Source organism: Chrysochloris asiatica, unplaced genomic scaffold (genome assembly GCF_000296735.1).
Source record: "Chrysochloris asiatica unplaced genomic scaffold, ChrAsi1.0 scaffold00004, whole genome shotgun sequence".
NCBI lineage: Eukaryota > Metazoa > Chordata > Mammalia > Afrosoricida > Chrysochloridae > Chrysochloris > Chrysochloris asiatica.
In genome coordinates this window covers 25,832,927-25,860,120 of record NW_006408522.1, presented here as the reverse complement: position 1 = coordinate 25,860,120, position 27,194 = coordinate 25,832,927, and the positions used below count along the sequence as shown (strand labels likewise).

At 39.3% G+C, this 27,194-nt stretch overlaps 1 protein-coding gene and 1 pseudogene across 1 annotated transcript in view; one reads left to right on the top strand and one right to left on the bottom strand.

Moving 5' to 3' along the window:
* Window positions 1-27,194, bottom strand: part of FBN1 (fibrillin 1) — a 321,082-nt gene that overhangs the window by 202,465 nt on the left and 91,423 nt on the right. The window lies entirely within an intron of this gene.
* Window positions 14,741-15,930, top strand: LOC102819917 (annotated as a pseudogene).

Genomic DNA, 27,194 nt, shown 5'->3' with positions numbered 1-27,194 from the left:
CGTATTATTTGCTCAGCATACAGGTTGAATAAGTATGGTGAAAGAATACAACCCTGTCTCACACCTTTCCCAATTTTAAAACATTCAGTGTTCTTAGATATATCTAAACACCTCATGAGATTGGATTTTGAGTTTGAAGGATTAGGACCATAGTCTGATTTGTCAATTAGCCTAATATAGTTCATACAGTTACATTTTGTGTACTAATTTGGTGAGCAGTACTGGAGTCTTTAAAAGGAGCTCTGGTAGCACAGTGGTTATGAGTCGGGCTGCTAACTTCTAGGTCAGCAGTTCAAAATTACCAGCTGTTTCGTGGGAGAAAGATGAGGCTTTCTGCTCCCATAAAGATTTACAGCTTCAGAAATCCTATGCAGGGTCACTATGAGTCAGAACTGACTCCATGGCACACAACCACCACCACCAACCACCACCAGTATCTTTAAAAGCTTGTGAATGGCCATCTGAGATGCATCTATTGGTCTCTACTTGTCGGGAACAAAAGAGAAAGAAGAAAACCAAAGATTCAAAGAAGAAACTAATCTATAAGACAAATACTCCACAGTAAACATGGCCTTATGTACTCTGAGACCAAAACAAGATGGTCTCTGGCTACCACTTGTCATTTGTTGCTGTTAAGTGCCATCGAGTCGGCTCCAACCAACAGCAATCCTGTACAGGGTTTCTGAGGAGCGGCTGGTGAGCTTGAACTGCTAATCTTGTGGTTCAAACTGACCTTGCAGTCCAGCGCATTAACCCACAGTGCCACACACCAAGAGTTCTGGCTACCACTACCAACCATTTTAACTAGGGCCCCAAAGGATGGACCTGAGAAAATGGGAGAGCAATGTGGAAGAGAACCTCAAGTTCTTTTAAAAAGAGAGAGCGAGCTACTGGACAGATTGCAACTGGAAGATGCCCTGGGATGCTCTTCACACCTTGAAGTGAATTTAACCCTTGCAGTTAAATAACAAATTGACTTAAAAAAAAATCCCAATGAATATAACCTATCACTACTGTGCTCCTTTAAAACAGCCAACAATTACTTGACAACAAAGATGAAAATGTAAGGAGCCTAGAAATTAGATTAATGGAAACGGAACAACCACAAGAGAAATCATGAGAATGCTGACATATTGTGAAGAATGTCATCAATATCATTGAACAACTTGTGCAGAAATCATTGAATAGAACCTAAACTTGTGTGTAAACCTTCACTGAAAACACACTAAAATATTACTAAAAATAAAAACAAGAACATGGAAAAGATCAAGAGTAAGGGGTGGCTTCCACATGGCAACTGACTGGGACAATTAGGAAACTTCCATTTGAAAACTGCTGTTTGTTCACTGAAATAAGAAAATATCTTTTTTTTCCCAGTGTATTTTTTTATTGTGGCAAAATATAGATAACAAAAATGATCATTTTAACCCTTTTGAGTGTATAATGCAATGGCCTCATACATTCCCAATGCTGTGTAGTCATCATTACTATCCATTTCCAAATCTTTTTTTTTTTTTAAAGTTTTTATTGTGAATGAATGAAAGTTTACAGGGCAGATCATCAGTTTTACATTAAAAAAATCATATACTTTGCTTCATTACAATGATTATAATCCCCTCCATGTATCATCAGTTAACAGTATTTCTCTCTATTCATTTTGGCTCTTTTTTTTTTTAAACACTCAGGCATATATAATAATTTATATAACCAAAGGGCACATTCTGCAAACCTGCATCCTGGCCACCGGCTCTCAGTCCCTCTCTTTCCATGAATCTAGAGTCCTCAGCTGCCTCCACTCTCCATGTCCCCATCTCTGCCTCCCTCCAACTTTGTTGTGGCTGCTTCTCTGGATAAGGTCTCGCATTCCACTTGTGTTCTTTTCCCTTGAATGGCCCTAGGGTCTTTTGTTTCTGGACTGTAAGATTAACCACTCCCCTGCTTTTGTTATAAAACCTCTATATTTACAATTGTGACAGTCGCAATTAATCATGATAACAATTACTCACTATTGAATCATAAGAATCTTATCCCCATCTCTTTTTATCCACAAGAAATACAAGCCATAACACGAGAAGATATATGCACACCAGTGTTCATAGCAGCACTATTCACAACAGCAAAAAGATGGAGACAGCCTAAGTGCCCATCAATGGAAGAATGGATACACAAACTTTGGTACATATACACAATGGAATATTATACTACCTTAAAGAATAACAAGGAAGCTGTAAGCCACCACATAACATGGATGAATCTTGAAGACATTATTGTAAAAGCTTAAGAAAAGATACTCATACTAAAAGGGAAAACAAAAACTCTTTGTTGGTTACTGGTGGGGGTGCGGTAGGGGCGTTTGGGGGAGGTGAAGGGAGGTGACAGTAGAGCACAGAGTAGGGGGAAACACATCATAGTTTGGGTGTTGGGGAGAGAAGTAAACAAGGGGAAGGGGGAAGAACAAGGTAGACAGGGGAACACTGAGACAGGTTTGCATGGGCTAAATGGGACAGAGGTAAATAGTGATGCATGCTCAACCTTGGAACAACAGGGCTCTGTGATACAGGGATCAAGGCATAGTCTGAAGAGGGGAAATAATAGTAAGATGTTTGACTGTCTTATGAATATTGGTTTCCAATGCCTACTATTCTAAAATAGACACTTGAGTGGGATAGAAAGGAATGTCGGGAAACATGATTACAGAAAGCTTATAAGCCCATCTTCAGCCTATAACTTACTGGAATATCTAAAAGGGGTTTTACAACTTGCCCAGTGAAATAGGCCTCCTGTGGAGACCTTTGCAGCAGTATGATTGGCTACTACAAGAATAAGCAAGTTGTTTGCCAGGAAGCCATCAAGGCAAGCAATAAAGTCCCTTCAGGACAAACCCCTCTCTAAGACTGAAACTCAAAGAAAACACATGAGCAGGCATGTAAGCTTGCTGGCAACCACATTGATCTACTGGAGAAAGAGGGCTGAGTTCAATCAAGTTCCACAGACTCCCATTGACCTGGAGATGAGAGACAGAAAAGGAAGGGCTGGTTGCTCCAAAGTACGCTGAGACGTGGGGACTCCTGAGCCCATGGACAAGGGCAAAAAGTAACGCCATTGATTAATCCAACAAGTTTTTATGGAGAGGCCACTATATGTCAGGAATTTTTCTAAGAGCTGAGAATCCAACAGAAAACAAGGGGGACAGAAATCAGAAGGAGGGGACTGCAATCATCGAGATGAAACAAAGTCTATGATTTGTTGAACATAAATTGGTCATCTTGCTGTAAAGTTTCAATGAATTCACAGTAAAAAGTTTTTTGTTTTTTTAAAAGGGGCGGGGGGGTGAGGGGAGTATCCCCTGACCTCATGAGGCATAAGTAGCAGGAGAGCTAGAGCATTAGAAACTACCTAACAGTGGGTTGGGTAGGACTAGCAAAATGGGGAACTATAGAGCAGAGAAAGGGGAAAGGGTCTTCAAGAAAGAGATTGCTATGAAAAGAATAAAAGGGAGGTAAAAAAAGATACTGTGCTTCCCACCCAATGTCTCCCACCAGTCTTTATGATTTTTATTTCCCTTCATATAAGGAATTCATGCTTTCTTTTTTCAGCATCTCTTCCAGATTCTTTTAGAACTCATAATTCTCAAGTCATTTTTTTTTTAACCTCAGCCTTTTTTTTTCTGGTGCCCAACATCAATTGAGCTATAAATCTGTCACATACTACTACTAGCGTAGGCCTCTCCAAGTTATAACCCATGTAGTCCAGCCAAGATACAGAGATTCCCAAAAATGCTTTCATCACATCCCAGCTGGAATCTTTTAATTCATTATTGTCAGGGCTAGCCAGTACCTCCTATGAGCACTAGCAGGACAGGAATAACTAGGTCACAGTCATGTTCTCAAGAACCAGAATCACTAATTACAATTCTCCCATCATAAAGGAATCTGTATACAAATTTATGAGAACCAAGGTTGTTCCTTTCTCAAGCCAACTAATATTTTCTCCTATGTAACTTGAGTCAGAGACTCATTCCTTGAGATTGAAAAAAAAAAAAAAAAAAGAGGAAGAAGAAATTGAGGTTTATGAACCACTGATTAATTCCAGGGGGTATTCATACATCTCCCACCACACTTTCCTGGCCCTCTTAAATTATACTTTATTTTTTCTCTCCATTTTATCCATTGTAATACATTCTGGCATATTCACAATAAGAATGCAATCAGGAAACTGATGAACTAGCCTCCTAAACAAACAAAGCCTGTTCTTTCTTGAATTAAGTGGTCCAAAGAATGCTCATTGCCACTCCTTCCCTGGGGATTCTACAATCAACAGCTTGTGATTACTCAACAGTGTCATTGTTACTTTTATATTTCATGTGTTGGTGACTCTCCATCATGCATGAATTTATGTAATTTAGGAACGGAGCTGGCTGAAACAGCAATGTGGAGTTGGCATACACCATTAAGATTAGTATGTTTATAATGTCGACTTTATGATCTTTAGTTGGTGCCAAATGATTGGTTTGTGCAGTCTTACAATTCAATTGAAAAAAATAATTAAGTCATTATTATATTCTTGTTACCTAAGTAGTATTTTCTCTTCATACCAATACGTAAATTAGTATTGGTACATACAGTCCACAAGAAGAACTTAAAGATTAGAATATACATTTTTTCCCAGAAAATGGAAGGGATGATCAAAGGTGATTCTGTTGGTTCAAGTATTTGATTATTTAAAAGAGACATTAAAATCAAACTTTCTTACATTGGAAAATGGCTCAAATTCATTTTCAGTTCATTCATAAAAAAGAGGAAAAACTAGGAATAAAAATTCAAATCTCCAAGGTAAAGAGCACACAGTACCTACTTCCATATGGCTACCCAAAAAGTATGCTCACGGGGAGAATGCCTGGACATCACGGACCACACAATGTCTAGGATTACTGACCAGAGGAATGGTTTTTTCAGGCTTGTGTGGCAACACTGTGATTTGGATTGACTAGAAGTGCTTGTGGTTTGACATATTCTTTGTTAATGTTCCACTTCTAGGCATGTGCTTTCCAAGCTGTGTCCTGTGATTTATTTCTAAGCAAAAAAATGTCAGCTGCAAAAGTGTCTATCCAACTTGTTAAAGCTTGTAGACAGTTTTCAGTGACCACGTGCCCAACTGCTAAGTACAGCTTTGAAATGAGGACAAGTAGAGCAAATACAATGTGAGGGCCAGGGATTTCTCTGGGAGCACTGAGAAGCTTGTTCTATATGTCATCATCAATGTCTATAATGTGGTTTTGTAAAAAGAGTTATTATTTACATGCTTGTAATAGATAAATTCCTGACAATTAATTCTTAAAAATATCATGTTAATTGAATTTAGGAATCCTTCCATTAATGAAGCAACACAAAGTAGCTATGTGGCGCTGTGGGTTAATGCACTGCACAGCTTGCCAGCTGCTCCTCAGAAACCCTATACAGGGTCACTATGGGTCGGAATCGACTTGATGGCACTTAACAACAAGAAGAAGATTGCTTCTCATCTACTATTGAATTTTGAGGATGATCATTAATTTTTCTTTCTATATCTATAAAACTTTAGTTCCATGACTCCAAATATTTCCACAGCTTCTCAAAAAATCAGGAAAGGTAAACAGTTCCTAATTTCTAATTTTTTATGTTATATAAAGTCTCAACTTTGTAGAAACTAGCTTTTTGAAATGTAGGAATCCCTGCCACAATTCATGACTATGAAGATGGAGGGGGAGGACAGTTCTTAGCAATCTTGACTTCAATGCAGGGTTCTTTGTAGTAATCAATACATCCTATCTCAGCCCACAATGATCCAGACATGAACATACACACACACCCAAAAAACAAAAACAAAATTATATATATATAAAGAGGACTATATCCTATTTCTTCACAAACTGTTAAGGAAAAAAATTAAATTATACACCAGGCTCCTTCATTATTCTGTCTCTTAAGTAGTTCTCTTGCTCAATGCATACTGCTTAGATATTACTCAGAACCATGCACACTTAGATCCAAGTCATCTATATTGACCCCACCATCGTAGGGTACAATTTTTTTTTTTTAGCAAACATTGTTATTAAGGAATTTATCATTACTATTAATTCTCAAAGTTAAAAAAAAAAGAGCTCATTAAATAAATAACTTATTTATTCTAAAATCAATTAGTATATTTAAGACAAATGTTATTCTATTATAAGATGGAATGAACAATTAGAGGACACAACCCAAGTAAGACCTCTCTAAGGATAAATTTGAGATGAATAAAGGAATAAATTCTTCCCTGTTTCTCAAGAGAGTAATTGACCTGCCCTGTAATTGATTTGAAATGTTTTGGATCACAAGACTTGCTGCAATAGCATAATTTCATGTTAACATATTACACTTATTTAGTGAAGAGGAAGTTCTGAAATATGTTTAATATTGTATAATGGGTTTGAAGAAGAAACAAGAGTCAGTGGATAGTTACAGAATGTAAATTTTGAAATTGAAAAAATGGATTCTGACATTCCTGGGTTTTTTTTTTTTTTTTTTTGGTTTGGGATAGGTTTTTTTTTTTTTTTTTTTTTTTGGCAGTTTCTAAAGTTAAAAGAGAAAATTTGAAATTTCCACCCTCCTTTGTTATTTCTCAATCCAACATCTTATTTTAATTTTCTTTGTCTCCCTTTTCCAGTCTATCCAGATGCAACTCCTCTGACAGATCCTCAAACTTACAAACTGTGAAGCTGGGACAGTACCAAATGAGAACACCATACATGGACCTGTATAGCCACCCTGCATGGGGTTTCCAAGAGTGGCTGGTAGGTTTGAACTGCTGACTTTGTGGTTTGCAGTCCAGTGTTAATCTTACAGCACCATACCATGGTTCTTAGTTTCTGACAATCTAACAACTGTGACATTTACACTTCTTGAAGCAGTTGAAAACTATTGTTCAAAGTTCCCAGTTTTCTAGCACTAAGAAATATGTGCTATAACCACTGTATTTTAGAGATTAATCTATCCATCTCTTTCTCTCCCTCCTTTCTTTGGAAACTCTAAAATGCATCCACTCTGACATTAACCTTTGGGCTTTCTAAGATGCTTTAGCATATATTGGATGCTGCCCCAAGTACATTCCATAAATTGGCTTCTCAATATAACTGACAAGATCATTCATAATCAATCTATAGATGGCTGCTGCTGCATGTTACCGAGTCAGCTCTGACTCACAGAGACCATAGAGTTGGCTCTGACTCAGAGTGACCTGGATAAGGTTTCCAAGGCTGTACATTTTTACGGGAGCAGAAAGCCTCATCTTTCTCCCACACAGCCACTGGTGGATTCAAACTGCTGACCTTGCAGCTATCAACCCATAGGTAACCCAATCAGCTACCAGGGTTCTTTCTATAGATAACAGATAACCCTAAACTCAAGAGACTGGGTCATTTTGAGTATTCAGTAAGCTACTACAAGACATGGGGAAAAAGAAACAATATCTACTTTAGACCATTCCAACGATGTTAGACTAAGCCAAAAGCCACACACCCAAATTTGAATTTCTCCTGAATGCCAGATCTCTTGTTGAACAAATGTTTCTCAAGGGAAGAAAATTGATAGCGTATTAATCCTATTAATCCACGTCACTTCAGACTACCCAAAGCAATTCATTTTAATTCTTTTCATTCTTCTCCCCTATTTTCAGCCACAGATTGGCTACAGTTAGTGTACTGTCTTATAGAATTAAACTAAAGTCAATTATAAGTTCATAATGAATTATGATGAGTCAGAAAGATAACCATCGCTGATAACAGTGCCCTTGCGCAGTGGGGCAGACAAGGATCAGATACCAAATCTGACTTGGTATGAGCTTTTGTCACTGAGTAACTGTGATGGGGTTAGCTCAAACATGGTTACAGCAATTACAACAGTAAATCATTCTGTCCACATACAGTCCTATTGCTTAAGTGATACACTGGATGAAAGTCAGATCCATGCCTTTATTCAACAAATATTCATTAGAAAGCTATGTGTCAATATGCTAGGCATTCTAATGACACAGTCCAAAATCCTGGGTCTCAGAGTTTATACTCTAAAGAAGACTGTTAGACTCTATATTCCCAGTCATTGTTATAAGAAAGTAACTCCAAATCACTTGTCATGCATACAGAAAACAAACAACTGATCACAAAAGAAAACAATTATCAGCCCTCCCCTGAACACACATATACACCAATATGCCTGGTCTAACTTCACACTCAGAGACATTTCATTGGAAGGGGTTTCGTGACCAGAACACAGCAGTGGTACGTTGATACATTCCAATTCTTGTTGTTGTGTATCCAGGCTCCATAGTAACCACATTCTCTCCCTACTCTACTCACAACTCAATTTCAACTAAAATCCACATCCATCACCGTATTTACCACAGACTAAGCAAAAGTGTATCATAACACAACATCCACTTACAATTCAAGCCAAACATTCTTTGATAAATCCAATTCAAAGTATGTGCCTAGCCATCATTATATAATATTATAATGAAATGTGCAAAGACCTGGATTTAGAAACCCAAAAGGGAAGAACATGCTCACCATTCTTCAAGCTGAGGGAACTGAAGGAAAAGTCAAATCTCAGCTTGGAATATTGAAGGATTCTATAGGCAAAAGGAGCTCTGGTAGCATCATGGTTACGAACTGGGCTGCTAATCTCACGGTCAGAAGTTTGAAACTACCAGCTGTTCCGCGAGGAGAAAGATGAGGCTTTCTGCTCCCATAAAGATTTATAGCCTCGGGAACCCTGTACAGGGTCGCTATGAGTTGGAACCAACTCCACAGCACATAACAACAACAATAACAACATAGGCAAAATATCACATCTCTGCCATTTCTCCTTCCAAGCAAAATGAACAACCAGATTCACTGCTCAAAGTTCTGCTCACTAAAAAGATTTATGTCCTTTAGGAACATTCCAGGAAAGAGCTAAAGTTCTATAGCTGTCTACATTCAAGTGATGCCTGAATATCATACAAACTACCTGTACACCAGGCCCAAGTTTTCTCTTCCTTAGTCGAATGATTATAAGAAAGTTCACTTCAAGGCCATCAGTGTGGGCTGGTAGAGAGAAGAAAATGTAGCAAAAGTGGGAACCAGGTACATTTAGGCCACTTACTCATGTAACTCAATTGTGCCTTCAGAACCTGCTCAATTCTGATCTCATACATTTCACTTCCATTTGACAATGGCATGCTGTGGTGCACATACAATTTTATGACTTGGTGGGTCAAATGGTGCTCAGTTCATGATGGGGAGCTCAGACCACATGGTAATTTGATGGCCCACGGTTATGCATTCAATCTCTGCTAAGGCCCAGCCCAAGCCAAGAGTTGCTTCCCAAAAATCAAAACAAGACAACAACCAAAAAACCCACTGCCATCAAGTTGATTGCAACTCAAAGCAATATTACAGGATGTAAGAGAATTGCCCTTTAGGGTTTCCAGGACTATACATCTTTATGGGAGTAGACAGTCTCATTCTTCTTTCTCTAAGCAGCTGGTAGGTTCAAACTGCTGACATTGGGGTTAGCAGTCCAACATGTAACCCACTATACCACCATGACTCCTTGCTTCTCCAAATAAGACTAATTACCTTCAGAAGATGGCAGAACTTTCTTCCAAAGTCCTGAAAGTATGTACTGTGATTCACCTAGAAAGGCCTGTCAAAGACTCCAAGCAACATCTCCATCTGACACTAACACCTCAGGCCCCATTGGATCTGCAAGATCATATAGACCAAGGAGCAGTATAATGGATACAGCAGCCTGGACTTGTTGCAGAACCTTTTCTTATTCTAGATCCTACTCAAAGCTAGTAGCTTTTCAGGTCACTTAGTAAATATGTCAGTGTAGTACATGTAGTACAGACAAATGAGGATTATACTGTGTCTAAAATCCAAAGAGGTTCACTGGGTGTATTGCCTGGTTTTTTTTTTTAACTGTAGAAAGGTCCATATGTAGAAATTTTCCTTTACCTTAGAAGGAATATCTCACTGTGCCCCATACCACTGGATCCCCAGAAATTGCACTGATATTGAAGCCCCTGAATTTTTTTAATCCGATTTACTTTCCAGCCTCTGGCATGCTAATTTTTAGAAATAAGTCTTAAGTACTTGTTACTTTTTGCTTAATCCAATAAACATAAATCATTAATGTAATGGACATGTGTGATGTCTTAGGAACCAGAAGTACAACCAAGAATCCTGTGAACTAAATTATGATAGAAACCTGAAGAGTTAACAAAGTCTGAGGTAGGGAGGTGTAGGTGTATTGTTGGTCTCACCAGCTTGGGGGCATTTTTTAAAAAACTGCTTCTGGTGGTGTTTAGTAACAGGAATTGAGGGGGGAAAAAAATGAGTTGCAATTGAGTCGATTCCAACTCATAGAGACCCAAGTCTGTAGGGTTTCCAAGACTGTAAATCTTCACAGGAGCAGACAATTCAATCTTTCTCCCATTGAGCAGCTGATGGATTTGAACTGTCAATGAAACTACATCTGAAACAGCTACTGTAACTGGAGTCATTATGTGGTTAAGTTTATGATCATCTACTGTCATTTTCCAAACTCTATCTGTTTTCTGCACTGGTTAATAGCAAGTTGAATGGGGATGTGATGAGGCTCACCAGCCCTGCATACTTCAAGTTCTTAATGGTGGCAATAATCTCTGAAATTCCTTCTGGAAGGAAGTACTGCTTTGGGTTTACAATTTTCCTAAATATAGACCATTCTAGCAGTCTCCACTCAGCCTTTTCTATGCGGCACTGTAGGATAAGCTCTGGACTGTTAAGTGAAAGGTCAGTGGAAACCCTATCCAGGGTCGCTATGAGTCAGAACTGACTTAACAACTCTTAGTAACACATCACTTCACAGGTCTGGGAACTACTATGGGATTCTTCTAGTTGTTGAATTCCCATTAAGCATTCCAGAACTGGGGGAGTTGCCACAGGGTGGATTCAAGGAACCACTGGACCTACTGTGAGACAAATATAAGCTACAACTCACACCTGACCTCTGTAAAACTCTACTGACTGTTGAACCACAGTGACCTTTGAATCTCTTAGAACTAGTGTCATTTCAGAGCCAGTATCCAGTAATCCCCTCAAAGACTGATGATTTTCTTTTCCCCAGTGTACAGTCACCCTGGTAAAAGGCCACATATCTCTTTAGGAAAGACTGGAGAAAATATCCGCAGTATAAATTTCTGGCTGTATAGCTAGATCTTTATTCAAAGGGAATGACCTGCCCTCTCTTCAAGGAGTTCTGGGTCTGTTTACTGGTCCAAGTCTGAGAATCGATTGAAAGGCCATGATTGGGTGATTCAAGTTAGACTTCTGGTTCTGTGGCCTAGAACTCTTCCACTTATACAGTGAAAGTAAAAAATTAATAGACTGCCCATCATCTCTTTGACTTCTGCTAACACCATGATCAACTTGCCCTCACCATAGGGCTGAGTCAGATAATTTTGATTATTGCTTTGACTCCAGTGTCCATTATGGTAAGCATGCCCACCTTGTCTTTTGTGATTATGTGCAGCCACCTGGCCCTTGCCACACCACCAGGATCCAACCATTCCCATTGCATTCAAGGATCTCAATTCATTGAAAGCTATTCCCACTGTAATTATTGACCTACAGAGAACATGACCACAGAGCTCTTTTAGGATGCTCAGACTTTCCTCACAAATTTATCCCACTGCCATCAAGTCGGGTTTCTAAGACTGTCAATATGAGAGCAGACAGTCTCATCTTTCTCCTACAAGTGGGCATCAGCCACCACTCTTGTGGTTAGCAGCCCAATGTCTGACCCGCTTCACCAAGGCTCCTTTTCTTCTTCCTGTTGTTGTTGATAAGTGCCGTCGAGTCAGTTCTGACTCATAGAGACACTGTATATGGATTATGAAGAGCAGCTGGTGAGTCTGAACCACCAACCTTGTGGTTCAAACGGACCTTGCAGTCTACTGTTTATCCTATAGCACCACAGCAGACATGGCCTTTCATTCATGGTTAAGGAAAGTGTGTTCTCTGAACACTCCCAGAGTGAATGGGCAAGTATTGCATCATAAATCCATTCCACTATTCCAATCTCCCTAAGCCTTTAGGTACCTCCTTGTGTAATATGCAAAGGGAGCTCTAGCATTTCAACTATATTTAGTGTAGGCCACCTTTGGACTTCTGGTGTGGTGGTGTAGGATCAGCACTGAACTGTGAACCACAAAGTCAACAGCTAAAACCCATCAGCTGCTCCTTGCAAACCTGATACAGGAACCAACTCGACAACATTTAATAACAACAACCTTTGGACATGCTTTCAGGATGGACCAGTCCCTGGAGAAGGACATCATGCTTGATAAAGTGGAGGGTTTGCAAAAAAGAGGATGGCCCTAATGAGATGGAAAAATACAGTGGCAGCAGCAATGGGCTCAAGAGTATCAATAAATGTGAGAATGGTGCAGAGCCAGGCAGTGTTTCCTTCTGTTGTGCATAAGGTCACTATGAGTTAGAATCGACTCCACAGCACCTAACAACCATAACAACATTTTACTCCAACCAACCAACCAACCCACCCTTTTCTAACCCTTTGAACTACAACATTTGAGTCTGCAACCTCCACTTAGTAGGACTCTATCAAACTAGTTGGCCTGATCCAACTTTATGTTCTTTCTACCATTCTCTCACACCTCTGAGATCCATTTCCATATAAAGTCCCCAGATTTATGTCTGTAAAATTAGAAAAATCATGCAATTCTACTGGAATGTTAACACACCTCCACATGGGTCACACGTTGGACCTCATTGTGTTGGGGCTTCTTGCAACTTGTATCTAGTTATAGGTCTAGAAGCAAAGAGGGGCAGTAAGGCTGGATCTTAAGGTGAATCAGCAGTGTCTTAAAAGGGAACTACCTCCAAGAAGGTCATTCAGCTTTCTCTGGCAAAACTGTGTCTCTCCTCAGATGAGGTAATTAATATTGTGGGTTAATGTAATGGACTGCAAGGTAGGTTTGAAACACAAGGTCGGCAGTTCAAGCTCACCAGCTGCTCCTCAGAAACCCTGCACAGGGTTGCTATGAGTCAGATCCCACGGGGCAGACACTTAACAACAACAACTGATAAAAAGATCCAGCATCTTCAAGATCTGTCCATATGTGCCCATTCTAATTTTCAGGATTCCATTCCTGTCCCAGACACCCTGGAAGGTTGGGAATTCACTTTGCATTATAATTCAGCCATAGCATGATGAGACTTGGGGAAATGTTCTGAGGTATCAAATGCACAGTCACTCAGAACCTTGCCTCTTAAATATTCGATTTGAAGCATCCAATGGTGATATTCTGCATATCTTTATTGCCACAAAGAGGAGCTCTGGTGGTACAGTGAATTAAGTAAGCATTGGGCTACTAACCAAAAGATCGGTGGTTCAAACCCACCAGCCACAGGAGAAAGATGAGGCTTCTTGCTTCCATAAAGATTTATGGTCTTAGAAACCCTGTGAAGCAGTTCGACTCTGTGCTGTTGTTGTTGTTGTTAAGTGCTCTGGAGTCTGGAGTCAGTTCTGATTTATAGCGATCTCATATAGGGTTTCTAAGGAGCAGCTGGTGGATTTGAACCACCAACCTTGGGGTTAGCAGTCCAGTGCTTATGCTACAGCACCACACCAGGAGTTGTATACAGTTGCAATGAAATGGAATCAAATTGAAGGCAGTAAGTTTCGGTTTTGGTCTTGCTACCTCACACCAGGGGTTATCAGAGGCTTATTTACTGCTGGAAATAGTAGTACAGTGGGCTTCTAAAACTATTAAATCTAACTCAAGTAAAATATCAGAAACCCAGAACCAATTCAGAGAACACATTCTTAAGATTTTCTTCCTCTAGAACTACACTTATTACTAAAATCTCCATTAGTTAGAGTTCCCCAGACAAGCAAAACCAGAAGAATAGAGGTGTGTGTGGGTGTGGGTGTGTATGTGTGTGTATAGAGAAGAAGGGAGCAGGAAAATAGGCAGAGATCTTACAGAACTGACTCATGGAACTGTGGGAGATGGCACGCCAGAAATGTGTATGGCAGGCTGGAAACTCAAGGAAGAGCTGATGTTGTAGTCTTGAGTCCAGAATCCATAGAACAGGCCAGTAATTTGGAAACTCAAAATTCTATGTTACAGTATTCAGGAAGAATTCCTTCTTGTCTCGGAAACCTCCATTTTTGTTCTTAAGACCTCTTCAATTGACAGAATGAGGCTCATCCCTGCTGTGGAGGCCAATTTCTTTTACTTCAAGCTAACTGATAGAAATAATCATATCAAAAAAATTCCCTTATAGCAACATCTAGACTAGAATGTGAACAAACAACTGAGCATGATAGTCTAGCCAGGTTGAATAATAAAATAAACTTATCATCGTGCTTGAGAGGCTACATATAGGTTCCTTCCAATATCAGATTTCTTGGCTAAAATTTGGGCTGCTCCAAGAACCAACCAAGGTAGAGTAACATATATAAAAAAATTAAAATACTGCATAAATGGAAGGAATCTTTTGCATCATGTTGACTTCTCTGAGGCAATAACGCTTCACAGAATTCGCTTTGCTCTAGAGTTCATACTTTTCATGATTTAAAACAGTCAAGGGAAAATTATCCATTAAAAATAGAGATGCTGACTAGTCTCCTGCTGTTGCTGGGACCCCGAGTTATCACCCATCCTGAGCACGATGCCCCCCAAAAGGGGAGGTGATGGAGTTAAACCACCATCAACCATTGGAAGATTTAGAACCTCCCTGAAAATCGGTATTGTTGGATTGCCAAGTGTTGGAAAATCCACCTTCTTCAATGTATTAACCAATAGTCAGGCTTCAGCAGAAAACTTCCCATTCTGCATTATTGCTCCTAATGAGAGCAGAGTACTGTGCTCGATGAGAGGTTTGATTTTCTGTGCCAGTACCACAAACCAGCAAGCAAAATTCCTGCCTTTCTAAATGTAATAGATACTGCTGGCCTAGTGAAAGGTGCTCACAATGCACAGGGGCTGGGGAATGCCTTTGTATCTCATATTAGTGCTTGTGATATAATCCTTCATCGTACACATGCTTTTTAAGTTGATGATATCACTCATGTTGATGAAAGTGTAGATCCTATTCGAGATATAGAAATAATACTTGAAGAGCTTCATCTCAAAGATGAGGAAATGTTTGGGGCAATTATAGATAAACTAGAAAAGGTGGCTGTGAGAGGAGGAGATAAAAAACTAAAGCCCGAATATGACATAATGTGCAAAGTCAAATCATGGGCTGTAGATCAAAAGAAACCTGTTCGCTTCTATCATGACTGGAATGGCAAAGAGATTGAAGCTCTGAATAAACACTTATTTCTGACTTCAAAACCAATGGTCTACTTAGTTAATCTTTCTGAAAAAGACTACATTAGAAAGAAAAACAAATGGTTGATAAAAATTAAAGAGTGGGTGAACAAGTGTGACCCAGGTGCCTTGGTCATTCATTTTAGTGGGGCCCTGGAACTCAAGTTGCAAGAATTGAGTGCTGAGGAGAGACAGAAGTATCTGGAAGCGAACATGACACAAAGAGCCTTGCCAACAACCATTAAGGCTGGGTTTGCAGCACTCCAATGAGAATTCTTTTTCACTGCAGGCCCAGATGAAGTACGAGCATGGACCATCAGGAAACGGATGAAGTTGCCTCAGGCTGCAGGAAAGATTCACACAAATTTTGAAAAGGGGTTCATTAGGGCTGAAGTAAGGAAATACAAAGATTTTAAAGAAGAAGGTTCTGAAAATGCGGTGAAGGCTACTGGAAAGTATAGACAACAAGGCAGAAATTATATTGTTGAAGATGGAGATATTATCTTCTTCAAATTCAACACACCTCAGCAACCGAAGAAGAAGTGAATTTCAGTTATTGCTCTAAACAAATTTCCAAAAGGCTTATAATTTTTTTTTTAATTAAAATTTCTGAAACCTAGAGAGACAAATAAAGTTTGGGGCAGAGTGAGAATCTTCTACAAACAAAATTATTTTTATTTGTTTTAAAATGACAAATACTATGTACCTCCAATGAAATGTAGGTTCACTAAATGTGAACAGCTGTCCTTTTCACGTGATTAAGACCCTCCTCCAAATTGTAGAAGCTTTTCAGGAGCCGTATTACTCTCATGATGCTTCATGAATCTCCATCATGTATGCCAAGCCTGACACATTTGACAGTGAGGACAATGTGGCTTGCTCCTTTTTGAATCTACAGATACTGCATGTTTTACAGTACTCCAGATGTCTACACTCAATAAAACATTTGACAAAACCAAAAAGAAAAAAAAAAAAATAGAGATGTTTATTTGAGTTACAAGAAATTCAAGAGATAAACTTTGCCTAAAAACTACCCATTCATTCATCCATTCAACAAATACTAGCCTACTAGTATCTAGGTACTGAATAAAATGCCACGCAGGACAGAATATATATATATATATATTCATGTTTCATGGAATAGAAAAATACTTACAAATTAGCAAAAAACCCACATGTCATTCTTAAGTAAAGTTACATGCCATGCAGTATTATTTCATGTATTGTGCACAGTTGGCCTCCAATAATATCTGCTTTTTCATTTTCAAGCTATATTAGACACAGTAAGAATTTATCCTTCCAAAGCCCACAAAACCGCATGTGGTATTATAAAAATGACATGACCAAACAGTATGTTGCTAGGTGGTTGTTGTTAGTGTTCACATAAACCATTACAAATGTATCTAGTGACTGAGGTGGTGGCCATGACTTGTCCAAATAGCAAATGATTTATAGATATCAGAATTGCTATTATGACATTCAAAGGCATCCCCTGGGAACAAGTCGGCATGAGTCTACACAAAGGCATGCATTCCCTCAAAATGTTTGATATACGAACAAACAATTTTCATGCTGTACTTGTCTTATTTATTTTAAGAGCATCTGAGGTTCCAGTTTAATAACTTTCTAAAGCTAGGGGATCTGAGAATCTATAGGAGCTCAAGGAATGAAAAAAACCAATGCAAGTTATGTAAGACTCATAAGTTCTCTGATTTTAAGGGCATTAGAAACCTATGAGAATGCTTCCACCTTGACTAAGTCAGAATTTCAAAGCTGTTTGGAGCCCCATTCTCTGGAACAATCTGAGTCACTTGGCAGTGGTGCAATGGTTAAGCACTCGGCTACAAACCGAAACACTGACAGTTCAAACCACCCAGCACTTCTGTGGGAGAGAAACTTGGTTGGTGATCTGCTTCACAAAGATTACAGCTATGAAACTCAGGGGGCTCCCTATGAGTTGAAAATCAACTGGATGGTACCTAACAACAACAACCAAGTGCTTTAGAAAATCCTCATGCTCTTATAATTCCCGAGTGTTGGTATCAAGTTGGTGTTTAGTGCCTTTGGGTTGGTTCCAAGGGTTTCATAGGGTTTCCAAGGAGCGGCTGGTGAATTTGAACCACTGACTTTGCAGTTCAAAGCAACCTTGTGGTCCCGTGAATTATCCTACAGCGCCACACCGGGACTCCGTGTCATGGCAACTTGGTGAGATACAAGCAGTCTTGCCATTGGGAAGACTGGCCAGGAACATTGTCTCCTGACTGCTTCAACTTCATATGCTATCATTCCCCTTTTCTGAACTCTGGCTGTGATGGTTGTCTTTCCTTTCCTCAAATACATGGTTTTTCCCATCTGAGGACCTTTGCACACATTCTTCCTTCTACTTGGAAAGCGTTTCCCTTATTCTACACTTGACGGGATATTTCTCATCCATCTGAAAGGTCCTCCCTGACCATCTGTCCACGTGTAACTTTATGCTCTGTCTTCACATCCTCTATTTGTCCTTCACAGCCTTCACCACAATTAGGTGTTTTTGTGTTTATTTGTTTGATAGCTGCCTTCCCCAACACAATGCAACTCCATGAAGGAAGGGGCAAAGTGTGCTTCACAGACTATTAGACTTTCAGTCATTAGCACAATGCCTGGAAAAATCACTCATGAATGATACATAAACACACATTTCTTCTTTTCCTCTTAGAACAATTTCTTTTCAGCTTATTATATTATCTGTTATATGGACAAATTTAAGAAAACTAACTTCTGATGCAAGTCCTTGCATTTAAAGTACCTCAACAATGGGCTTTTCCAGCTTTAGTTCCCTGGGATGACATTTTTAGTCCTTGGTAACTAACGAAGAGTGAGTGGGATGTAACTTATACAAGCAAAAGCACCACCTCACCACTCAAACTCCACAAATGGGCTGAGCCATATTTATAAGTTCAAGTCCTCTTATCTACCAAGAAAGTTGAATGTACAGTTTATAATGTGCGCCATCAAGTCAATTCTGACCCTGTAAAGAATTTCTGAGAGCAGCTGGTGGGTTTGAATTGTCAACCTTATAAGTAGCAATCCAGTGCTTATACTATAGAGCCACAAAAAGGCTTATAGGTTATATAGATGTTCATTTTATTTTGCTGATGGATAGATTTCAATTACCTCTCATTATTTTTGTTGGTGGTGGTAGTGGTGGTGGTGGTGGTGTTCCGTGGAGTTGGTTCCAACTCATAGAGACCCTGTACAGGGATTCTGAGGCTGTAAATCTTTACAGGAGTAGAAAGTCTCATCTTTCTCCTGCGGAACAGCTGGTAGTTTCTAAGTTACTGTTAGGTACTGTCAAATCAGTTCTGATTCAGAACTATATGCACAACAGAATGAAACACTGCCTGGTCCTGAACCATCCTCACCAAGCATTGCTATGTTCGAGCCCATTGTTGCGGTCACTGTGCCAATCCAAACCAAACATGCTGTTCTTCTCCAGGGACTGGCATCTACTACTAACATGTTCAAAGTACTTAAGACAAAGTCTCGCCATCCTTGCTTCTAAAGTATGTTCTCAATGTACTTCTTCCAGGATATGTTCGTTCTTCTGGAAGTTCATGGTATAGTCAATATTCTTCACTAACACCATCATTCAAAGATATTGATTCCTCTCTGGTCTTCCTTATTGATAGTCCAGCTTTCACATGATGTCAGACAATTAGAGAAATTTCTCTGCTGACCTTGTATAGTTGTTGTTGTTGAGTACCGCTGAGTAGGTTCCAACCCATAGTGACCCTGTATAGGGTTTCCAAGGAGCAATTAGTGAGCTTGAACTGCCAACCTTGCAGTTCAAATGGCTTTGCAGTCTGGCGCATTAACCCACAACTCCATGCCAGGACTCTTATAGACATGTTAGATTTCTCCATCTGTATCCATATATGTGTCAGAAGACATAAACAAAACCTCTTTGTGACCTTTGGTTTGTTGAAAACAAGTGTTTTACAGGGCCACAGTTGTCATTACATTGTATAGAAATGTTTTTCCACTGACTTCTTCACTTTCTCCTTCCTGTATTTTTATTTGTGCTATTCGAGTTTTAGCCTTTGTTACAACTATAACAATTAACTTTGTACTTAAGAAAAGTACATGATCTATATGATCCTTAGTTAAGAATGTTGGGCTTCTTCTGGAAGGGAATTTTTAAAAATACAATGTTCCACTAAAATCATAAAACCTTTCAGTGGAATAAACAGCCATATGGGGTTAATGCACCAGACTGCAAAGCCGTTTGAACTGCAAGGTTGGCGGTTCAAGCTCACCAGCTGCTCCTTGGAAACCCTATACAGGGTCGCTATGGGTCAGAACCGACTCAGTGGCACTTCACAACAACAATCTTTGTTCTGATTTGGGAATAGTTGAAAAGTCTATTATCTTGTTTATGAACCTCCAGGCCTTTCTTTTGAGGTGCCTCTTGTTGTTGTTGTTAGGTGCCATCAAGTCAGTACCGACTCATAGCGACCTTTTGCACAACAGAATGAAACACTGACTGATCCTGGACCAAACTCACTATCGTTGCCATGCTTGAGCCCATTTGATGCTGCCACTTTGCCAATCCATCTCACTGGGGGTCTTCCTCTTTTTCTCTGACCCTCCACCTTACCAAACATGATATCCTTCTCCAGCAACTGGTCTCTCCTGACAATATGTCCAAAGTATGAGAGATGAAGTTTGGCCATCCTGGCCTCCAAGGAGCATTTTGGCTGCACTTCTTCCAACACAGATCTATTGGTTCTTTTGGCAGCTCATGACACTTTCAATATTCTCTTTCAACACCATAACTCAAAAGCATCAATTCTTCTATGGTCTTCCTTATTCACTGTCCAGCTTTGGCATGCATATGAGGTTATTGAAAATACCATGGCTTGGGTCAGGTTCACCTTAGTCTTCAAGCTGACATCTTTGCTCTTCAACACTTTAAAAAGGTCTTGTGCAGCAGATTTGCCTAATGCAATACATTGTTTGATTTCTTGACGGCTGCTTCCATGAGTGTTGATAGTTGATCCAAGAAGAATGAAGTCCTTGACAACTTCAATCTTTTCTCCGTTGATAAGAAAGTTGTTTATTGGTCCAGTGGTGAGTATTTCTGTTTTCTTTACATTGAGATGCAATCCATACCGAAGGCTGTGCTCTTTGATCTTCATCAATAAGTATTTTAAGTCTTCACTTTCAGAAAGCAAGGTTGTATCATCTGCATGTCTCTTGAATCTTCCTCCAATCCTGATGCCACATTTTTCTTCATATAACCGAGCTTCTAGGATTATTTGCTCAGCATACAGGTTGAATAAGTGTGTCGCACACCTTTCTTAATTTTAAACCATTCAGTGTTCCCATGTTCTGTTCGAACAATTGCCTCTTGGTCCATATACAGATTCCTCATGTGCACAATTAAATGTTCAGGAATACTCATACTTCGTAATGTTGTCCATAGCTTGTCATGATCCACACAAATCGAAAGAAAGCCTTTGTGTAGTCAATAAAGCACAGGTAAACATCTTTCTGATATTCTCTGCTTTCAGCCAAGATCCATGAGACATCAGCAATGATATCCCTCGTTCCACAGCCTCTTCTGAATCCAGCTTGCACCACTGGAAATGCTCTGTCAATGTATGATTGTAATCGTTTCTGTATTACTTTTAGTAAAACTTTACTCACATGGGATATCAAAGCTTTTGTCCGATGATTTCTGCATTCCGTTGGGTCACCTCTCTTTGGAATGGGCACAAATATGGATCTCTTCCAATCAGTCGGCCAGATAGGTAGGCTTAAACTTTCAGCCTTTCGGTTAGCAGTTAGTGAGTTACACCACCCAGATACTCTATACAATTCATTAGATAGGTACTATTACTACCTTAAAGGAGCTCTGGTAGCGTAGTGGTTACAAATCGGGCTGTGAACCGCAAGGTCAGCAGTTCAAAACTACCAGCTATTCCGTGGGAGAAATATGATGTGTTCTGCTCCCGTAAAGATTTACAGCCTCAGAAATGCTGTACAGGGTCACTATGAGTCGGAACCGACTCCAACAACGTTACTACCTTATTATACAGATAAAGAACCTCTGATAAAATGAAATGCAGAAATGTGCCAAGTCTCCACAGCCAACAAATGGCAGGATTTCTCTTTTGAGTCTCAGTTCTTAACCATTTTGCTAAAAACGGTCATCAAATTAGGTTTGTATAAAATACAACACCTCCTAAGTAAGCATTTAATTTTTTTTTTTTTAATTGAACGAGCGCCACGTGATATTGACAAGTAGAAATAAGGACTCCTTTGGAATAAAATTGAACTCTGAAAATAAATTCTCTAACATTTCCTCTCATTCATAAAAAGCAAAGAGTAACAACCGAGGAATGAGGGAGCCCCATGCACACGTCAGGTTGGCTCAGAAAACAGCTGTAATGACCTCTTAGAGTCCTTGCCTTTTGTTTGGTTTTGTGATAACTTGTTCTGCTTGGCAGTGTAGAAAAACAGTGTAGAAAGAAATAAAGCCTAAATAAGGTCTGAAAAGAAATAGCCCTCTCCCACTCCAAGACATACTGCTTTAAAAAAAGAAAGGGGGAGAGACATCATATACTTTTCTATGGTGCTTATGGATTATTTTTATTGAAAGAAGGCATTTCAAACTTGTGTTACACACTGCTTCCATAGCCAGGTTTATATCATTGAGTATCTTATTTTATATCATATAGCTCATCAAAAGGCTATATCTACTTCTGCTTTTTATTTTCCCAATCATACAAGAAAGCTTTAAATCATTCCTCACTTTACAAGTGAAGCTTACAAATCATTAAACAAAGATTGAATAAAAAATTGCTTCTGGAGGTCCATGGCTTTGCCTTGATTTTTGAAAGTTCACTCTTTTGAATTTAAAGAATAAATCACTGGAATACCTGGCTGAATAGGAACCTTCCTATCGGGAAGAAATGACTCCTAAGAGCTAATGTAAGTATTGTTTAGGAAAACCTTTTTTATTTGAATAAAAGTTGTACCCACTCTGAAAGACCTCTCTTTTGCCTTAGTCAGTATCTTAAAACAGTGAAGGCCAAAAATGTTCCCTTTGAGAAGACAGGCCAGAGGGTAAGGCTCTCCAGGGACAGAAAAAGAAATGGGCATATTTTATTAATTGTACCACTAGAACATTCTTTATTACTTGAGGAAGCAAATATCCAAATCTATAATAATAATTTCAAAAGTTATTATAAAGCAGTTAAGAGAACACGAATTACTGCTAAGGGAATATGGTAGGAAAGTTGGACAACATTTCCTTTCATACGTTCCACAGAGTTCACTTCCCAGACATTTCATTTCTAAATACCTACACTCATATTTCCACATGAGATAGAGATGGATTTATGGGTGGTTCTGTTCAGGTTACCTTTCTCTTACTGTTAAATTTAGCAGATGTATGTAATGTTTAAATACTGTCTTACACCTTAAGATACTACAATTACGTTAAGTAAATCAATAGATACTTATGTAAGATCTCTTCTCTTCATAGCACTGAATTTGATCTTCATTCAATATGACAGAACGAAGCATCAAATGTAGTTCTTGGTCTTTAGTATATTGAGAGTACTCTCGTTTGGGACTTCAAGGGTAAATGAAAAAGTATTGTTACTAGGGTTCCAGTCCCTATTATGTATGCATTTACTCCAAACAAAACCTGTTTAAACATGTCTCTGTGATCAGTGGATGGATGCAGACAAGTTCTCTCAATGATACAGTTGTCTTAGTCTCATTAAAGTGTCTTCAAAAAACGGTCAATCAAAATCATGGCTTCCAAGGAGATCTGGTGGGTCAGTTAAATTTAAAGCAGAGAGGTCAGTTGAAATGCCAAAGTGGCAATCATGATAGATTTTCTCCAAGTACACAAGATAATCATAGGGGCATATTGGGAAGAAATTTTAAGAAAACTGAAAAATGCACTAGAGTGAGGAAAAGCCTAGAAAAGTTACATCAAGGCACTGTTTCCATCAAGACAATGCACCTGCTCATTCTTCAAGGGTAGCAAGTGCTGTCCTAGGAGAATTGCATCGGGAAATTTTACCGTATCTTGCTATTGCCTCTTCAGACTTCTTTTTGTTCCCAAAATTCAAAGAATATTTAAAAGGAACATGATTTGAGTACTGTCAGGATGTCAAAACTTCTGTGGGGTGAAGAGAGAGTGCATAATTCTTCAGTGAAGGGTTAGAGACGGAGAAACACCAGCTTCAGAAGTGAATAGACCTAAATGGAGGCTATGCGAAGAAACAATTGCTTCACATTTTGCCATTTTGGTTTAATAATAGTTTCTATGATTTTTGTGGCAATACTGTTTTATTTATCTTCATATAAATCAGCATTTGTTGTTGTTGTTGTTGTCAGGTGCCATCGAGTCGGAACCGACTCATAGCGACTCCATGCACAGCAGAACGAAACAATGTTCGATCCTGGGCCAACCTCACCACCGCTGCCACCCCCGAGTCCATCAATGATGCCACCTGGCCGATCCATCTCGTTGGAGGTCTTCCTCTTTTTCTCTGACCCTCCACCCTACCCAGCATGACATCCTTCTCCAACGATTGTTTCCTCCGGACTACATGTCCAAAGTAGGAGAGACGAAGCTTAGCCATCCTGGCCTCCAAGGAGCACTCTGGCTGCACTTCTTCCAAAACAGATCTATTGGTTCTTTTGGCAGTCCATGGCACCCTCAGTATTCTCCTCCAACACCACAACTCAAAGGCATCAATTCTTCTACGATCCTCTTTATTCACTGTCCAGCTTTCGCATCCATATGAGGCTATTGAAAACACAATGGCCTGGGTCAGGCGCACCCTAGTCCTCAAGCTGACATCTCTGCTCTTCAATACTTTAAAAAGTTCCTGTGCAGCAGATTTGCATTTGGTTATCCTCAAAAAAAAAACCTTTATCATGGGAACTGATAGGCCAAATTTACTTTTTAAAAAGAGCAAAATACATTGAGTGTGTAGTTATTTTGATGTTACTTTTATTTCATTTTTTAAATAAATAATTTGTATTTTATTTAGTAAAGAAAGTATTATTAACTTAAAACATTACAATTTGATTCTAAGGGTTCCTGAAAGCCATGAGACGGGATTCTAGCTATTTTTATGCTGATCCATAAGTATTTCAACACAAGAATCCATAACTGTAGATGCAAAAGTTTTCTGATAAGGTGAATAACTTCATTCCTTGTTTATAAGTAAACATCACTCAAAACTGTTGGTATATATCTCAAAAGACAAGGATTAAGTCACCCAATTATTTAAATATGCAATAAAATACAGGGAAAACAAGAATTCATTAGAGAGCTAAAAATACCAAAAGAACTGATGTAATCCCTAAAATGAACTGCAAAGCCCAAAAGTTTAATAGATATATTTATCAACAAACAGAAATGTGGATGGGATCCAAAAGGCCAGAAGTGGTGAGAAAGCTGCATGAAAATTTATGGGGTTGCATGTGGGAGCTCCCTGTGGTCAGAAGCTCCCTGTTGAGGAGGGAATTTGACCTAGAGAGAAGAAAATTTAACCAGGCTAGAAAAGGAAATTCTAGTCCTGGTATGGTACTGCAGGATAGTGCACTGGATGGCAAAGTCGGTTTCAACCTTAAGGTCGGTGGTTCAAACTCACCAGCTGCTCCTCGGAAACCCTATACAGAGTTGCTATGAGTTAGAAACAACTTGATGGCTTTTAACAACAATAGTTCAATAATATCCAATAGTTCTGGTGATAAATATGCAGTTGGTTGTTAAGAATCAGGATGGCATGTATACCAAGCACATGGAATTATTCAGAACCAGGAATTTGCCAGTATTTATGTGCATAATCCAGCTTGCCCAAGTGGTTCTTTAGAATATTTGAGAACCAAATCCTAAAGAATGTGTGCTTCATGCTGCACTTCATGTATCCCCATTAGAAACTCAAAAGGTGAGGGTCTTTCTCTGGACTATAGACAAATGTTCTCATTAATTTTCAGAATGAGGTTCATCTGGATTTAAAATGTCTATCTAGAATATGAAGATGTTACCATAGAGATGTCAAATGATTTTCAAAAGGAGTGTCAAAAAAATCAGAATCCAGGTCTTCAAGATAGGGCTGTTAAAGGTGTTAAGGGAGGAAAAAAGAGGGGCTCTAAAATTAATAGATTTAGAAACTCAAGTTAACCTAAGTCAACACAATTTCCTTTTGGCAAGACTCCTAAGAGCCAACATGCTAATATGTTCAGTGCCTCTCCAAGAAGAGGACATGGTATATAGTGTTTCCAAAATGATATTGACCATGGAAACTTCATTTCATGGAATGCCCCCATAGGACTAATGTTCTATAGAAAGTACTTTGGCACAACCTCTGGACCACAGAGCCCCATATATTTGTCCAATATGTATTCATGAACTTAAAAACTACATAGATTCTCTAAATACTAAGTGTGTTAAAGTACTCTCAATTGAGCATGTAATATTGGTAAGGGTCCCCAGACTCCTATATATAGGATTAAGCTAAAACAGTTTCAGAAATAGCCTAATCCACCCACTGGTTTATAAATGCAAAGAAGAACTTTTTCCAAATCTCAATACCCTGCCTTTGATAGATGTTGTGCAGAAACAAATCAGTAGAATGAATATGCACCATAGAGAGGCCTGACATAGGGCCTCCCTTCTGAGAAGGTCTCCACATCCAACACTGTGAAAACTGGCATGGTAGTTTTCAATTCCAGCCTCTGTATTTTGGTTTCTGTTTTACTCTTCACCTTATGTACTTTCCCTCGTCTTCTCTGCCTACTTAAATCCTTGCTGTACAAATGGCATGTGATCGCCTCTAACTTTGTGAGGGGGAAGGAAGATCAAGATCAACTGCCAAATGCAAAGGTCAGATGTGCCTCCAAACTTTTTACCAATTCTGAAACCAACTGTCCCTCCCAGACGCTCTGAATTTCTCCACTGGGTTCTGTAATTTGTTCTAATAGCCGCATAAGACTCTTAGTAACAGACTTTACTAGGGAAATTAACAGGTTACAATTCAGAATCAGAAATACTCAGAACACAGTTCCCTTCTCAGGACAGCCTTTTCTCAGCCTTACTGGCAGCCAAATCTCTCTCTGGCCCTTGGCCTCTTAGATATGCAGCCCTCTGGGCTCTGCCCTGCTCAGGCAAGTACTACAAAGTCCTTTAGCTCCAATTAAATGTCGAAGGTACCCCAAACTGCACACTCTTCTGTCTCGTGCCAATCTCTGGGTTCTACTGTCTCCGTTGCCACTGTTTCTCTGCCTTTGCTTCTCTCACTGTCTTTCACCATCTCTGATGTTACAGTTCCATGCCTCCTAGATCCAGGAGACTCAGCACAGGGACCTTGGATCCAAAATACATACTCCACTCTTGACACTTCTCTCTTAATGGTAGTGAGATGCCTCTTTCTACCTCTGGGATGGCTCATTTTAAGCCTAGCAGGATGGAAAAATGATCAGTGCTCAAGTTAGGGATCCATATACCTTATTTTCAGGGTCCCACAATGACGAGGATGCCATGTGCCTTATCTACATCATTAGCAAACTATTCAGTCCCACTAGTGGGTCACATTTGCATAGCCCTACTCAGTCAATTGTCTTCCAAATTTCTTGGCAGAGATGAATGAGTGCATCCTGTGCCACCTCACTTTCTTGAAAGATTTCAATTTTTATTGCATCAATTCCTGGTGCCTTGTTCTTTGCCAATTCCTTCAATGCACCTTGGACTTCCTCCTTCAGTATCATTGGCTCTTGATCATATGCTACCTCCT